The sequence below is a fragment of the Octodon degus genome, unplaced genomic scaffold (assembly GCF_000260255.1).
Source record: "Octodon degus isolate 3935 unplaced genomic scaffold, OctDeg1.0 scaffold00002, whole genome shotgun sequence".
Taxonomy (NCBI): Eukaryota; Metazoa; Chordata; class Mammalia; order Rodentia; family Octodontidae; genus Octodon; species Octodon degus.
Window position 1 is genome coordinate 28,800,143 of NW_004524578.1, and position 5,336 is coordinate 28,805,478.

Below are 5,336 nucleotides of genomic sequence, written 5' to 3' on the forward strand. Positions count from 1 at the left end.
CTGGCATGTGGTGCTGGGGGATTGAACCGCGGTCCCTGATGCTTTTGCTAAGCTTGTTCTAAGTAGGTGCTTTAGACCACTGAGCCATCTCTCCAGCCCAGCATGGGCTTTTAAAATGCAGGACAGCAACTCCAAGTCTCCCTGGGAACTGCCTTTGTGCCATTCAGATGGGGAAGAGGATCATTGGCAGGAGAGGGGACAGTAAAGCCTGTGGGCTCACGGCTGCACACTTGAGAACAACAATTTGAAAGTGGTCCCAGAGCTACTGAAGATCCAGCCCTTTGGATCTGGCCTTTCTTTCTCTGATTCACGAGTTATGTACAATGGGTCTTTGGGGCTGATGGCCCACTTTCTTGTTCTACCCTTAGAGAACTCTCCTGCCTCTTCCCCTGGTTCTGGGGATCTTCAGGTACTTGTGCCGTGGGAAGTAATGCACAGAGTAGGGGAGGCTGTTGGTGCTCTGATACTCCCTGAGCTTCAGGACACACATACCAGCCATTCATCTCTCCTAGCTCTAGGCATTTCCCTGCAGAAGTGGACTTAATCCAGTGCTTTGTTACTTCTGTTTGGTTCTGACTGAATTCCTTCCTCAGATAGCCTTTTCTCTAACTGGGATTAATTTAACTCTGATCCTTCTCCCAGGCTCAGCACCTGGGGCTGGGACAGCTCTCCAGAGAATCCACTAGTTAAAACTGAGGAACATCTTGGAGCACTAGATGGGGCACTTGGAATGTGGGTTATCCCGGCAGCTGTTCCTGCCAGGACTGACTTCTGTCAGGCCCTATCACTGCCCCCCACCCCAGGCCCTTGCGCTTCCCAGGGAAGCTCTTATTCTACTGAGCCATCTCCCCGGCCCCACCCATCACGTCTGTTGACTGCCACCCACTGTCTCATGGCCTGTGTCATTGCTCACTCTCTTCTCTTTGCCCAAAACATGCGTGTGTGTCCCTCTTCTACTTCATGCCTTAAGTCAAATGCCACTACTCAGTGCTGCTCAGTGTATCCTGGGCAGCCCTGGGGCTCTGTCAACTTTTTTGTACCACTATTGCAGCAGTCACATCTGTCTCCTCACAGGAGCATTCACTTTCTAGAAGGAGCTGGTGCTGGGCATGGTGGCACACACCTGTAATGACTTACAGCACATAGATGACTTATCTGCCTTTGGAGGGGCTGAAGCAAGGAGCCTGGCACTTAGGAGGCTGAGGCAAACGGATTGCCACAAATTGAGGCCTGCCTGGGCTACATAGTGAGTTCAAAGGCAGTCTCCACCACATAGTGAGACCTTGCCTCAAACAAACAAACAAACAAACAAACAAACAATAACCAAAAAAAAGGCACTGGGTCTCACTGACCTAAGTACCTCTAGAGTACAGCTTGGGGTCACCCACTGAGTATTTGTTAATGCTGTTGGCTCTCACCAGAGAGGCCCTGGGTGTGCAGTGTGAGCCTGCGATGGTTCCCGACTCCTCAGGGACAGGGGGATGCCTGCAAGGCTGGCAGTGTCTGTTGTGCCCCTTTCCTTGCACAATCACAGCTTCATCCTGCAGCTCTCGTGCCAGGCTGGTTTCAAGGCATGGAACCCCTTAACTGTGAGAGAACCCTTGGTACTCCACCTGGGGGGGACCTGACCAGCTGGCTTCTGTGGTTGTCCCCTCACCCCCTGGCTTTTCCAACTACCTCACTGCACTGGGAGAGGCCGGAGAGTGGGCTCCAGTAGAAAGGGAGGGCCAAGGGCATCTCTCCTGCCTTGCCTCTCTTCCTCCCCAGCCACTGCAGCTGTACTGTGATGTGGAGCTGAGCACAGACTTAATTACTACTCAGCCCTGCTCATTAGCACCTGTGGAAGCCCCAAGCAGGAAGCAAGCCTCCATCGCAGCAGAGTCACAGGCTTCCCGGCTGGGTCTGCTAGCCCCAGGTCTGACAGATTGGGGCTGTGTGACTTGGGATGGTGGAGGTGCTAGAGCTTGAGCGTGGGGAGGGAAGGCAAGGCCCTTTATGAGCCCTCATCTGTGTGTGCAGAGTGTCTTGGGAACAGCAGAAGGTGGGACACATGGAAATCCACTGATCAGAGAAAGACGAACGAATGCTTAAATAAAGCAAATGCACTGAAACGCAGCATGTGGATGACTTACCTGCCTTTGGACAGGCTGAAGCAAGGAGCCTGGTGTGCTGTTCAGCCTGCTGCTTTTTTCCTGCAGTGAAATGGACTGAAGAGCCATGAAGCACAGGAAGACAAAATGGAAAGGGGCTGAGGGGAGGAGAAAGGGGGCACCCTGGAAATAACAAACCCCCGGGTTGGATTTCAGGTTCTAAATAAAGTTCTTCACAAATATCGATTTATAAGCACCATAGATCAAATGAGATACTACACATGAAGGCACCTTTTGAACTGTAAAGTGCTTTAGAAATACAAGGTGTTATTCTATACTGTTTCTGCTCAGTGCAGACTATAAAACAGATGCTATGGAGAGGCTGGAGATTTATGATAATGGCTCACCACCCACAAGGTACTCACACAATCCGAGCAGTTGCATTTAATTAGCTATTGCTTCTCATGTTGACTCCAGGAGAAGCTTGCTGCATGGACTCTCCACCTCGGCCTCCCCCCATTCCATCCATCTGCATGGTGCTGCCTGGTTAATCTGCCTAATACACAGCTCTGATCAAATACCTGTAATGTTTCCCTTTCTGAATCTGTGGAGCCGGTTGGAGTCCTTGGTTTATTTTATTTTATTTTTAAAATATTTATTTATTTATTTATTTATTTATTTGTACTTTAGAGAAGGGTCTACAGGGTGTTCAGGGTCTCACTACTAGATTGGACTCGTTGTGATCCGCCTGTTTACAGCCTCCCGAGAGCTGGGAGTACAGGCACACACCACCATGCCCAGTCTCAATTGCTGTCTCATTGTGTCCTGGGGGTGGGACCAGCACGGCAGGCCTGGGAATCGAACCCCAAGCCCCTGTGCCTGCTGGCAGGTGCTTTAATCGGTTGAGCTATTTGGCTGGGCCAGTCCTTGGTTTAGCTGTCAAAATCCCCCACAGTCTGATCCCATAGGGCTTTCTCAACTTGAATTCCCATGGGCTGGGGAGACAGCTCAGTGGCATAAGCACCTGACTGGCATGTGCAAGGTCCCAAGTTTGATGGCTGGTACTGAAAAAAAAAAACCCAAAAAACCCAGCATGATTTCCCTCCCTCCACGCTGGTGGACATGGGCTCAGAAGATCAAATGGCTTACTCAGGACCACACAGACACCGAGTGATGGATACCAATGTTCCTTGATTCCAACACTGTGCTTTCTAGGCTGTCACTTTTTCATGTGATGTTGCAAAAGACTGAATATTTATGTCTCTCCAAAATTCATGTTGAGACAGTAATCCAAACATGATAGTATTTAGAGGTAAACTTTGGGGAGGAAATTAAAGCATGAGAAGGGATCCCTTTTAAGAAGAGGGTGGGAGGGCCAGTGAGGTAGCTCATTGGACTAAGATCCTGTTAGGCAAGTGCTGGGGCTTGATCCCCAGCACCACATGCCATGCTGGCCCTGCCCCTGGTACTGGGAAGGCTGAAAACAGGAGGATCACTGAGTCCCAGTACCACAAAAGGAAGGAAGGAAGGAAAGAAGGAAGGAAGGAAGGAAGGAAGGAAGGAAGGAAGGAAGAAGAAATTGATAGTGTGAAATCCAAATAGAGCCTTTTTCAGAGTCTGACCTGGTGCTACCCTCATTTTGGACTTTGAGCCTCCAAGACTAAAAAATTAAATGCTTGTTGCTTAAACCATCAGTTTAAGGTGTTATATTATTGCACTCCAAATGGACCAAGACACACAGATAGATCTTCTCACTTAGAGCTTTTCCTCTTTGTGCATTTGGTTGTTACAGGATCTCACTACACAGCTCAGACTTGTGGTGAGCCTCCTGCTTTCAGCCTCCCAGCACTGAGATTACAGGCGTGAACCACTACCCCAGACTCTGTGGCTGGCTCACCCCACCCTGGGGGATGGGGCTGGCGTGGCATGTGGTGCCAGGGATTGAACCTTGGTCCTTGTGCTTGCCTAAGCAGGCACTTTAGTTCACTGAGCTATTTCGCAGGCCTGATCTTTTCTTCTTTGGAAAAATTTCTTCAGGACAAATTCCCAGGCTCTGCTGAGTGGTATTAACTGCTGATCAGACATTAATATATTTTTTTAAACATTTATTTATTTATTTATTTATTGTGTGTGTGTGTGTGTGTGTGTGTGTGTGTGGCCAGCTCAGCCCACCAGGGGGTAGGGCCGGCTGGCATGTGGTGCTGGGGGATCGAACCGTGGTCCCTGTGCTTTGCCATGCTTAGTTCCAAGTAGGTGCCTCAGACCACTGAGCCATCTCGCCAGCCCAGACATTAATATTTTTAATGACAGGGCCAGCCAAATAGTTTTATGGATTAAAATGCCTGCCTGTGGGGCCGGGGGTTCAATCCCTGGGCCTGCCTTGCGAGCCCTGACCCCAGAGTGCGCTGAGACGAGACTGGGCATGGTGGCATGCACCTATAATCCTAGTTCTCTTTTTTTGATGGAACCGGGGATTGAACTCGGGATTGAACTCAAGTTCTTGCGCTTGCTAGGGAAGCACTTATTCCATTGAGCCATCTCCCCAGCCCCCTGTAATCCTAGTTCTTGAGAGGCTATAAACAGGTGGATCACTATGAGTCTGATCTAGCAGTGAGAGACTCAACACCCTGTAGACCCTTCCCTAAAAAACTAAAAAAAAAATTTTTTTTAATGACTTTGTGAATTGGCATCATAATCCTCCATAAAGGGCTGGACTGGTTTGTACTTTAGCTGGTGATATAAGTATATGCAAATTTTGCCAGACTTTTTGCTAACTTACTGAATAAGCCTTTTATTTTGACTTTTTTTTTTTTTTTTGCCTATTGAGATGAAATATTTTCCATGCGTCAATACACTCTTTGTATTTTGCCTTGTGTGAATTTGGTTTTTGTATCTTTAATAATTATTAAAATATTCATATTTCAGAAGCTACAAATTTCTATAAACTAAAAGAAAAGGTAATCTTGAAGAGCTGGTAGGGTGGGCTCCATGAAATCAGAATAGAGGCCCCTGTCTGAGTCATATATAGAATCTCTATCTCAAGTCTTTAAAAAGAATGAGGTTGGCCAAGGTTGCAGTTCAGTGGTAGGGCACCTGCCTAGCTTATATGAGGCCCTGGGTTCAATTCCCGGAACCACAAAGATGAAATAAAAAGGAATGGGGGGGCTGGGGAGATGGCTCAGTAGGATAAGCGCTTGACTGGCAAATGCAAGGATCTGAGTTCAATCCCTGGTTCCGCAAAAAAAA